Source organism: Trachypithecus francoisi, unplaced genomic scaffold, assembly GCF_009764315.1.
Source record: "Trachypithecus francoisi isolate TF-2019V2 unplaced genomic scaffold, Tfra_2.0 Lachesis_group1, whole genome shotgun sequence".
NCBI lineage: Eukaryota > Metazoa > Chordata > Mammalia > Primates > Cercopithecidae > Trachypithecus > Trachypithecus francoisi.
The window spans coordinates 1,607,619-1,619,891 of NW_022681454.1; the positions used below are offsets into that span (position 1 = coordinate 1,607,619).

Consider the following 12,273-nt stretch of genomic DNA (forward strand, 5'->3'; position numbering starts at 1 on the left):
GCTGGCTTGCAGCCGGCAGATGCCCTTAGATGCACCTGGCTGAGGAATCCGCTCAGATCCTCAGATCCTCAGATCTGCCTGGTGCTCACAACCCCACGCCAGGGGCTCCTGACACTGACAGGCGGGGATATTGGCCTCCCGGCTTATCTAGCGGGGTTCCTTAGGCCACAGAACTTTGGGTTCTGGACACCTGTTGGGGGGGTCCCTGTGTAGGAAGAAGGTGCAAGGGCGCAGAATTCCTTACTCACGCCTGGAAGTGTGCGGATAGAGTGTTTAGCGGAAGGGGTGGCTCAGTCCTCAGACATCACACAGAGTGGGTCATTCAGCCACTCAACAAACACAGGGATCCAGAGGGGACAAAGGAATTGGCCTGGCCAGGGTGGGCTGAGCATCCTCCATGTGCCTGACACTGGGCTCGGTGCCGGCTGTGCAGTGAAGGCCAGAGCCCTGCGCCTGGCAGCAGAGCAGCTGGGTCCTCATCTGGCACCTCCATCAGGTAGCTTATCCATCCACACAGGTTGGCTGTGACACCATCCGTGTGTGCCGGGTGAGGACAGTGAGGCTTTCAGGGACCTGCCTCCCTCTCACACTGCTCGGCTCCACAGCTCCCCCCGTGAACGCCCAGAACCAGGTTCACGGCCCGTCTGCACCCCTGCATCAGCAGCAGGGGGCCCCAAATGACGGCCCCATCCTCTCTCCTCAGGGGCTTCTCCAACCCTAGTTCCCCGAGTGCAGTTCCTCCTGGACGCCCCGTCCATTCCAGGCCAACAAAACGGCACAGCCCTCATGTCAGATCTGAATGGACCCAGCAAGCCCGTGAGACAGGAGACAGAGAGGGTGCCCAGGTGGGTAGAGGCAGCCTCAGCCCAGCTAAGGAGGTCAAGGGGGCTGGGGAGGCCACTGGGACCAGACCTGCCAGCCTCCTGGGCCTTTGAGGGGCTTGGAGGAGCTGCTTAAGGCCAGACTAGCAGGGGAGGGGCCTGTGGGGCTGAAGAGGCTGCCCCAACCTCCACGATGTGCAGTGAGGCCTCGGTGGGCGAGGCTGCGAGTTGGAACCTGTGTTTGTGCATCTGGGGACTCCCTTCTCCGCTCAGGACACTGTAGGTGGGGGCCGTGGGAGCCATGAGGGCCACAGGGTGAGGGCAGTGCCCAGCCCACCACAGGTCACGGGTGTGCAGCAGAGGCTTCCAAGGGTTAGGAGTGTGGGTAGGGCCGTGGGGGCAGACTCTGACCCTCATCCCCAGTTCCCAGGTAAAGTGGGGATGCTGGCCGCCTCACTGAGGGTCTGGCAGACCCCAGCCCAGCAGTCTTGCCCCAAGCACGGTGTCTGCAGCTGTGAGTGCAGGGGTGGAAGCGGAGGCCGAGGCTGAGCCTCACTGGGCCAGGCTGCTGGCTGCCCAGCCTGCGTCCTCCCAGTCCACGCATTTCCTCCAGGCTGCCCCAGGAGAATCACCTGCTGTTTTTCCACCTTCCCAGCCCTGACGCCAGCCAGGCAGGACCTCACCTGGGCTGGGGTCAGCAGGTGAACCAGACCTGGTGCCAGGTGCCAGTGCTGCCAGGGCGAGAACATCTCCAGGTCCTTGCACTGGCAGGAGGAAGGTGTCCCTGGAATTGAGGCCTTGTGCTCGCCGCCCTGAGTGCCCTGTCCTTTGGGTCTAAGTGCGCTCTTCATTGCCACCGCCCCATGAGGCGGAAGGGCCTCTCAGCAAGGCGCTTGGGGGTGACCTCCTGCTCCTCGTGGAGCCCTGACCCTGGACGGGGGAAGGGAGAGTGTAAGGGGTGCATTGGGCAAGGAGGTGGAAAGCTGCTCTCTGGGCTGCCCCGCCTTTCTCTGGGCAGCAGCCACCCCGATTTTCCTCGCCCTGGAACAAGTGTGCCGGCAGCAGCTCCCAACACACATGGAATAAACAGGCACAGAAACATACACATTTAATCCCGCTTTTCTCTTAAGCACTCGGTGGGCTGAGGCCTGGTGAGATGGGAAGACGGTGGGTCCCTGGCCGCTCTGCCTGGGAGCTGAGCTGTGGGGTCAGGCGCTCTGACACCTGGAGGAGACAAGACCCCGCACCCTGGCGCCTCCCACACCCTGAGTTCTCAGCCCGGTCCCCCATCCCAGCCCCACCACCACCGCCTGGCAGCCACAGCGACACTCCCACGCCCCCAGCAGGGAAGCGTCCTCCTGGCATCTCTTTCCTGGGATCCCAGCGCTTTGTAGTGACATTTAAGATGAAAAGAAAGGGAAGTCCTCCCTGCTCTAATGTGTACAGTTCAGGTTTGAAATTAGCATGAGAAAGGGGAACACTTGCCTTATCTCCGCCAGTGAATGGGCCGGCTCCTCCACTCCCGGGCCTTTGTCTACTGTCAATAATCACTTACCTTCAGGCCCATAAATGTCATTCTTGGGGTGCTCATAAACAGCCGGTCTCTTTTTAAATTAGCAAGTAGAGATATTTATGGGTTTCTATTAAGGGCGGTGGGTGAGGGAGTCTGGAGCACTCAGCAGCTCCGATAAGGGTGAGGTTGGGGGGGCCTGCAGGAGGCACGGAACCCCCACCCAGCATCCAAGGCAGGCGCCCCAGCTAGGGCTCCGTGTAGACCCTCACCACACTCCTGTGGGGACAGCTGGGGGACATCCATGGCTTGGTGGGGGGAAGGGGGCTGCAGACCTAAAAATCACAAAGAGCGAGCCACCTGTGGCAGAAGCCAGGTGGGTGTTGGTGGGAGCAGGAGGGTGGGAGGGGCTCAGCGGACAGGCAGATGACACCACCAATCCTGACTCCTGCCCCGCAGCTTCCCCGGCTGTGAAAAGGTGTGGCCAAGCCACTGTGGAGGCAAGTGAGGCGCCTGCACACGCAGTCACACCGAACATCCTATGCTCACATGCACACATGAACATCCTATGCTCACATGCACACACCATCCACACACACACACACACACCCCTCCGCCACTGTGGAGGCAGGTGGAGGGCCCTGCACACGCACACAGAACATCCTGTGCTCACATGTACACACTGTCCAGACACACATACACACACACCCTACTGTGGAGGCAGGTGGAGGGCCCTGCACACCCACACAGAACATCCTACGCGCACATGCACACACTGTCCAGACACACACACACACACGCCACTGTGGAAGCAGGTGAGGACCCTGCACACGCACACAGAACATCCTATGCGCACATGCACACACTGTCCAGACACACACACACACACACACACCCCACTGTGGAGGCAGGTGGAGGACCCTGCACACACACACAGAACATCCTACACACACATGCACACACTGTCCAGTTGCAAAACTGCTCTCACACACACTCACATGTAAACACATTTTCACATACATTCACTCGCACACTCATACACACACATATTCACTCACAATCACACATTCATTCACATTCACACACCCACATTCACATAATTCATTTCACACACATTCATTCTCACATTCACTCACATTCACACACATTCACATTCACACCCACATTCACACACACATTCGCACACACACACTCACATTTACACCCACATTCACACACATTGACTCACATTCACATATTCACCCTCACACATTCAAACACACACACACACACAGCCTCCCACCTCTAAAATGTCTCTCCACACCTCCCGCCCCTTCAGCTTCTCCCTCATCCCAACTCTTCCTTCATTTTAGATCCTTCTTCATTCCCAGCTCCTCCCTCTTCCTGGCTTCTCTCTCATCCCAGCTCCTCTTTTTCCCCAGCTCCTCCCTCATCCCAGGTCCTCCTTTTTCCCAGCTCCTCCCTCATTCTAGCCACTCCCTCATCCCCAGCTCCTCCCTCAGGTCCTCACTCTTCCCCAGATCCTCTCCAATCCCCAGCTTCTCCCTCATCCCAGCACCTCCCTCATTTCCAACTCCTTCCTCTTCCCAGATCCTCGCTCATCCCAGCTGCTCCCTCATTTCAGCTCCTCCCCAATTCCCAGCTTCTCCCTCACTGCAGTTCCTCCTCATCCCCAGCTTCTCCCTCCCAGCTCCGGCCATCCTCAGCTCCCCCTCACCCTCAGCTTCTCCCTCATCTCAGTTCCTCCCTCGGCCTCAGCTCCTCCCTCATCCCAGCTTCTCCCTCATCCCCAGCTCTTCACCCCCCTCCCAGCAGCCACACTGCACACCAGAGCCAGAGTGATTTTTAACTTTCACTTCTGAATAATTTTAGATTTACAGAGTAGTGCAAAGACAGTGCATAGAGTTCGGATGCCTCCCCCTCCCCCACCAGTGTTTCATCTTGTCACCTTCGTCACAGCCTGGCACGTGGCTCTTCCCTGAATTCCAGCCTTCCTTCGGGCTCCTGCTTTCCCAGTGCCCTTTGTCTGGTCCGGGACTCTGCACCATCTCCTGAGGCCCCGCTGGTCTAGGATGGCCTTGACAGCTTTGGGGGGCGCTGCTTGACGTCCTGCAGAGTGTCCCAGTTGGGGCTGGTCTAGGGGTTGTCTCAGGGCCAGACCGGTGCCCTCCTCATCCCCTCCCATCAGGGGCAAAAGCCCTAGCCTGCTGGTCATGTGGCTGCTCTCCCCCGGTGGCCTGTGTGTGGAGAGAGTCAGTGAAGCCCCCCTTCAAATGGGTTCAGCTCCTCCTCCGGGGACATCCAGCATGTTTCTTCGGATTCCTCTATGAGGAAGATTGGAAAAGACATTCTTCAAAAACACAGATGGTCTCTGCTGCCCCCACACCCCTCTTCCTCTGTGGCCCTCAGCCGAGGGATCATTTCAAGGGACCCTCAGCCCCATTCCATCCCAGCCCCTCCTGTGGGGCCTTGCAGACACGGGCTCCCCTGAGACCGGCGAGGCCTTGGCAGGTGCAAGAGGTGGGCCTGGAGCCAGCGAGTGGGGCTGGCTGGACGGCTGGTGGTCAGCGGGTGGCAGGCTCAGCTTGCCTCTGGCAGGAGGGCCCACGCCCTGTGTGCCAGGCTGCTGGGCCTCCCCAGACGGACCAGCTGCCCGAACCCCTCGGCTGTGACCAGCTTTCATGGCCTCTGCCTCCCTCGGTGCCAACACATGACACTGAGGTTAAAAATGTGCCAGGTGGATGAGTGAAAGGCCCTTCACAGAAGGTGACCACAGAAGCGACCTGCACGTCTAAAGGCACATGAGAGCAGCCCAGTCCCCACGCAGTGAAGGGGTCCCATCCGCCCACCAAGAGGACAGAGTGCAGCAAGCCAGCTACCCCCTGAGTGCCCACTGCCTGCCCATGCCCTGCTGGGGAAAAGGCAGCTGGGGGCCGCCCGGCAGGGCTGACTGCATGGGGCACACCCCAGCTGGGCTTGCGGCCCCTGGGGAGGGCTGGAGCCCCTTCAGGAGAAAGCGCGGCCACAGGATGGGACGCTGTGTGGACTCAGGTCCAGGACTCCGCCACACCCCGAGTCTCTCTGGCCCCTAATCTTACCCCATCCCACCCTGCACCCGAGTTGCACGCCCTGGGCTGCACTTGGCATCATCCAATCTGAGCTGCAGGGGACTTTGACAGGGGAGATGGCTGCGGTCTGGCAGGGGCCACACCAGGGGAAAGAAAGGCAGTGATAGGCACAAGCAGTGCCCCTGACAGAGGGGTGGCCTGGAAGAGGGGCTGTCCAGGGGGTTGCTGAAGGTATGGCAGGAAGATAGAGAGGCAGGACGGGGAGCGCCTTACCCGAAGCTGAGTACAGGTGGCAGCTGTCCAGCAGGAGGAGGGAGGGGTCTCCATGATACTGAGTGGAAGAGGAAGGTGCTGGACACTCCCCGCACCCAGGAAATGGCCTGGCACCCCTGGGGTCCTAAACAAGCCAATCTCCCCCCTTGCCAGAGAGCAGGAGCTGGGGACACAATGAGGAGGCTGCTGGGTCCCCAGAATAGGCTGGGAGAGTCATCGTTCTTGGCAGCCTGGTAAGGGGTGGGAAAGGAGAGGGCCACCCTGAGACCCAGGCATACAGGACAGCCCACTGTGCCCGGGGTTGCCAGGGGCACCTCACCCCCGGGACCCCCTGCAGCCACCCAGGGTGAAGTGGCCCCAGGGCAGTGTGAGAATTCCACACCACCCCCCACCTGCCCAGCTGTGGGCTACAGCCTCCCTCCTGGCTATCCCAGCAGCATCTGCAGCTGGGCCTATGCGGTGAGTCCACCTTAAGTGGGTTTGATCAGCCCGTGCACTGGTGAGCGCATGCTAATATTGGCTCCAATAAAGAGCAAATCAGGGCCCTAGTCGACGCGTCTTATCACACAGTCAGAACTGATGGCTGCAGAAGTCATAAAGATCCCATTTAATCTCACGCCTATCTATCACGCGGCCGCCTTCATCCTCTTTGTGCCGGGGTAATATGTGCTCATTACGAAAGCAAAACAGATCTGGCATGAATAAACGCAGGATGAAGTGCTCACTCGGAAAGTGACAGCATGATCAGTGGCGGCAGTAATCGCAGAGAATCGCGGGCTAAATTATTCCATAACCGTGATTTGAGGGGACAGCCCAGAGCACCCCACAGCTGCCTGCAGTGCAGCGACGTGTCCTGATAAAACATCCTTCCCAATTTACGGGGCCGCGCTTGACTAATCTGCCTCGGCGCGCACACTGTCTAATCATGCCATCAGCATGGCGAGAAGGGGCTCAATTGGGACTCAAATGAAAGGAGATTGGAAAACTACCCTCAATTGAAATTACATTTGTAAATGAGGCAGAGTTTTCTGTTCAGAGTGTGAACGTTACGGTAAATCTGCTTGAGAAAGTCGAAGGGGTGGCAGCGGCGGCGGGCCGGGGATGCCGCAGGGGTGGCTGGGACTGTGCCCCTGCTGGGACTGGGGCTTGGGGCCGGCAGGGGTCCACATTCTGGAGATGCCTGCCACCATGCTGGCCCCTGGGGACAGCCCCTGGAGAGGAGACGGGCTGTGGTGGAAGCCCTGAGACTTGGGCCTAGTTTGTCAGACATAAGACTTCACTTCCCACTCTGTAAAATGGGGCGCAGGGCAGCCTCCTTGAGGGAGGGGGGTAAATCAGACCGAGGGATGAGTCAGAGCTTAGCTGGCCTCCTCTCTGCCTTCCAAGGGTGCCCCTGCCCCTCTCTCCCACAATGCACACTGTTCCCAGCCCCTCCCTCCCTCCAGCCCTCTGTGCATCTGGTAGTGTTTCGGGTCTTCTCTGAGGCAACTGAGTGGGTAGGGTGGGGGCAGGGGCACTTCCTGCACCAGGGGTGTTGGGTCTGAGGCTGTCCTCGTGGTAGGGGAGGGCTGGACCCAGATCACCTGCCTGACCATGCGCCCAGGACATTGGCCAGGCACACTCACTAGGACACTGCAGGAGGGGAGCACACAGGGAGAGTAGAGGGGGCCATGTGCTGGATGGATGGACTTGCCCCCCAGGACAGTGGCGAACCCAGGGGAAGGTGGCCTTGGGCCCTGGAGGTCTTCTCCCAGACAGAGGCAGGGCCTGTGCTCAGTGCTCAGGGATGGCCATGGGGACGCCACCAACAGACGGAGCCTGGACACCAGCAGCTCCCGTGGCCACAGGGTGTGGGGTGTTGTGGGGGCTCCTGCCTGCTGGCCTCACCTCGTGGACTGTTGGCCAGAGTGGCCCCAGCAGCAGCGGTGAGGTGCCCAGCACCTCCTCACAGGCCTTTATGTAAATCAAGGCCTAATTAGGCCATCCGGCATTTGTGTAGAATATCATTTTTTTAATTACCAGCCCTGGGCAGGTTCCCCGGCTGCCTGTTGTGGGCCAATTACCATAAATCCCCCGGTAACAATTAACAATGCTGGAGCGAGCTGCATGTATTTCCAATGTTATAATTATGCGCGGCGCTCTTGTTAATTGGCCTATCTGACTCTGTACTTTTTATGCCGCTCATCTGCTCATTACCGCGGCCATTTAATTCAATTAGCACCCTTAATTAGAGGAACAGCCTTGTCCAATGTCGGGGCCTTGTCAGGGAGCCGATCATGAGCAGAGACAAACACAGGCTCTGCGGGGCCAGGCAGTCGCGGGGCTGCAGGTGGGGGACTGCAGGTGAGGGGCTGCAGGGGTGCAGGTGGGGGGCCGCGGGGGTGCTGCCTGGGGATGCTCCCCATGCCCTTGGCCCGGCTGCCCTTGCAGGCCGCGGTGAGCAGCCACAGCGCGATTCCTGCTCGCCCTGAGTGCCCTCCCCCGCCACGACCTTCAGGCATCTGGGAGGGTCTGCAGTCCTGGTTGCCAACACCCCCAGAGCCCACCCCAAGCCTGGACACGGCCTCCAGACCGGCACGATGTCCAGGCTAGGTTTTGTTTTGTGCCAGTCTATTGAAATCGCTATTCCCTGCCTATTAATTCTCCTAATTAGAATTAAATGAAGCATGCTAAATTGCTAGATTAACCAATAATTAAGCAGCCACCGCTCTAAAACTGAACACCCCGTGTGGCCTGCGCCCCGTCTGCATGCAAGTGCCAGGGGCGGGCGTGCCAGGCAGGAGGGGCCAACGAGCCTTGGGGACGGCGGTGCGTGCGCTAGTGCCCGCACCCGGTGTGCAGAAGGGCGCAGAGTGTGGGCGTGAGAGTCGGTGTGGCCTGGAAGCTCTGCAGGAACGTGTGGGGGTAGGAGGTGAGGGGAGAGGGCATCACACGGGCCTTGCTGGGGGCAGAATATTTGTCGTGAGTACGACAGACCCACCAGACTCTGCAGGTCCTCGTGGGAAGCGCCCCGCCCTCCACACACACCTACGAGGTTGCGACCTCCCTACCCCGAACCGCCCTCTGTAGACGAGGCAACGAGGCTCGGAGGAGGCAAGGAGCGAACCGAGGCTCCCACCGTCACCGGGGAAGGGAAGGGAGGGCAGGGAAGGGGCGGAGGAGGGGAGAGAAGAGGGGGAGTGAGAGAAGAAGGGGAGGGGAGGGGTTGCCTCTCGAGGCGGGGCGGGCAGGAAAGGGCGCGGCCCGGCTGCGACACCCCTAGACCCCCCAGCCCCGCAGGCGCAGAGCCGGGGTGCTCCCCCCATAGCCCCGCCCCGCCCTCCAGGCCGAAGTCGAGGTCCCCTACCCAGCGCTGCTGGACGCCCCTCCCGAGCCCTCCCGAATCCGACCAACCCGGAAAGGGCTGCGCCTCCAGGGAATCCCGCTAGGCCCCTGCCCCCCAGCCCTGGTGCGCCCCCCGCCCCGAGCCGCCGTCCCCGCCCGAGGGTCCCAGCTAGCGCCCCGGCCCCCGCCCCCGGCCCCCGGCCCCGCCCCCGCCTGAAAGGGCGCCCCCTGGTGGCCTCGGCTCTGCCCTGCCGCTGCGCCCACGGCCCTCGGGGAAGGCCCCCCCACCCCGGCCGCCCTCGGGCCCCCACGGCCCACTCCCCCATGGGGACCGGCATGTCACTTTTAGGTACCAAGCCCCTGCGTGGGCGCCTGCGCCACCCCCCTCGCCCTCCGCACTCGCCCCTTTGTCCCAGCCCCGCGTCCTGGAGAGGGGGCTTGAGTCGCAGCCCAGCCCCCAGAAGTGCAACGCGCACGGGTGGGGCCAGGCTCGAGTCCGCCGGTGACGCAGCCGCTGTGTGACCAGGGCGGATGGCCCGACCTCTCTGAGCCTCCGCTTCCCCGCCTGTAAAAGCGGTGGGGCTGCCTCCCAGGGCCGCTGTGGGGCGTGAGTGAGTTAAGACTCAGAACGCCCAGTACCGGTCGGAGGTGAGCAGACGCGACACCCGCGAGCCACGGCCACGCGTGTCCCCAGGGCGCCTCCCGCCACGGGCTAGCTAGGAGTGTCCGCGCTGTGGGGGCAGAAAGGGGCGCGGCCCCAGCGCTGCGGGGCCCGCAAGGAGGGCGCATGGGCCGAGCATCCGCCCCGGGGCATCCACCCATCAGGCCTCGCCGTAAACTTCCTCGTAACAGCCGCTCCTGCAGCCGGAAGATATTGACTCGGAGGAGAAACAATGGCACGAATAAAATAAAAATAAAAAAGTTAATTATCCTTTGTGTTTGTAATTTAATTAAAGATGCAGTAAAGTTTTACTGTTTTTCCAGGTGATGATGTTTAGAGCCCCGAGAAGCTATTTGTGCTGGTGAGATTAAAGTGCATTTTAAAATGTTCCTCCAGTACTTTCACATTTGTTGATAGATTTTTAAATTAAACTTTAAATTGTAATCTAAATTACCTCCAACAATTCATGGTCCCTGTAATGAACTCCCACCGTTCCCGCTGTCATCCGTCGATGATGGAGTGCGAGCCGGGAGCTGCAGCCCCGCGGGCGCCGAACCAACCGCGGAGGCCGGGCAGCCTCGCCCCGGGGACCCCGCCCACGGCGCCCCACACCCGCGGCCAGTCAGGGAGGCCTATACCGCGAGACAGAAGCAGCCAGAACCCCGCGGGCCACCGGTGTGGCCAGAAAAGATGTGCAGGGCTGTGAGGGCAGCTCAGAGCTGAGATCTAAGGACGGTGCAGAACCTGACCGCACGACCTGCTAGGGAGAAAGTATCCTTGGGGCGGGATGCACGGAGCCCCAGACCCCACCCACCTCCTGCCCGGGCCCCGCCTCCACTCAGGGCGCCGGGCCCCGCCTCCCGCCCTGGGTCCCGCCTCCCACCTCGGGCCCCACCACCCGCCCAGGCCCCGCCTCCCGCCCAGTCCACGCCTCCCACTCAGGGCCCTGCCTCCCGCTCAGGGACCCGCCTCCCGCGGGAACCCTGCCTCCCGCCCAGGTCCCGCCTCCCGTCCAGGTCCCGCCTCCCACTTAAGGCCCCGCCTCCCTCCCAGGGCCCCGCCCCTCACTCAGGGCCCACCTCCACTCAGGGCCCACCTCCACTCAGGGCCCCGCCCCTCACCCAGGCCCCGCCTCTCACCCAGGTCCCGCCTCTAACCTGGGCCACGGCTTCCACTCAGGGCCCCGCCTCCCACCCAGGCCCTGCCTCTCACCCAGGCCCCGCCTCCACTCAGGGCCCCGCCTCCCACCAAGGCACGGCCTCTCACTCAGGTCCCGCCTCCCATACAGGCCCCGCCTCCCACTCAGGGCCCCGCCTCCGATCCAGGCCCCACCCCTTACCCGGGCCTCGCCTCCTGCGGTCTTGCGTGGCAGTTGCCCAGACCAGACGTTCATCATAATGCCCCCTCCCTTACAGAAGAAGTTAAAGACAAAACTAATTTTGAGTTTCCAATTTTCTCCAAATGTTCTAGTAATCAGTCATTTTCTTTCGGAGTCTCACTCTGTCGCCGGGGCTGGAGTGCAGTGGCCGGATCTCAGCTCACTGCAAGCTCCGCCTCCCGGGTTCACGCCATTCTCCTGCCTCAGCCTCCCGAGTAGCTGGGACTACAGGCGCCCGCCACCTCGCCCGGCTAGTTTTTTGTATTTTTTAGTAGAGACGGGGTTTCACAGTGTTAGCCAGGATGGTCTCGATCTCCTGACCTCGTGATCCGCCCGTCTCGGCCTCCCAAAGTGCTGGGATTACAGGCTTGAGCCACCGCGCCCGGCCCATTTTCTTAAATGTTAACTGTTACCTGAATTTTCTCTTCCTCGTGGTCCTGCACATCTGTAATATTACTGGCAAAACACAATTAGACTTTTAAGGCGTGTATGTGTTTCTAAGCAGGCCAAATATCGGGGGTTTTTTCTTTTCTTTTTTTCTTTTTTCTAAGACAGAGTTTTGCTGTTGTCGCCCAGGCTGGAGTGCAATGGCACAATCTCGGCTCACTGAAACCTCTGCTTCGGGGTTCAAGCAATTCTCCTGCTCAGGCTCCCAAGTAGCTGGGATTAGAGGCACCCGCCACCACACCCAGCTAAGTTTTATATTTTTAATAGAGACGGGGTTTCGCCATGTTGGCCAGGCTGGTCTCGAACTCTTGACCTCAGGTGATCTGCCCTCCTCGTCCTCCCAAAGTTCTGGGATTATAGGCTTAAGCCACCACGCCTGGCTTTTTTTTTTTTTTTTTGATACAGGGTCTTGCTCTGTCACCCGGGCGTGAGTGCAGTGGTGTGATCACAGCTCACTGCAGCCTCCTCCAACTCCTGAGCTCAAGTGATCCTCCTGCCTTGGCCTCCCAAAGTGCTGGGATTACAGACACGAGCCATCACTCCTCGCCCAAAATTTCTTTACGTCAGCGACACAGAGCTACTTGACTACTTGAAGGCAGCACATGGCAAACAGCTGAACCTTGTCAGCAATCCAAGAAATGAGTTTTAGGACAGCAAGGAGACGCTATTCTCATGTAACGTTTCAGCATTTAATACTGATATGATAAGAAGGGTCCCTGCTGTCGGGGCAGTGTGGCAGGGCAGATGTTCTGGGACCTATACTCCAGCCAGGCCACGGCCATCAGGGTGTG

At 60.3% G+C, this 12,273-nt stretch overlaps 1 long non-coding RNA gene across 1 annotated transcript; it reads right to left on the reverse strand.

Annotated features, from left to right (window-relative positions):
- Positions 1 to 4,170: 4,170 nt before the first annotated feature.
- On the reverse strand, positions 4,171 to 10,427 carry LOC117085034. Its single transcript, XR_004437770.1, has 2 exons — positions 10,112 to 10,427; positions 4,171 to 4,655 (listed from the first exon to the last, which is right to left on the reverse strand). It is a non-coding gene; the product is annotated as an uncharacterized LOC117085034 (long non-coding RNA).
- Between the last annotated feature and the right edge of the window lie 1,846 nt (positions 10,428 to 12,273).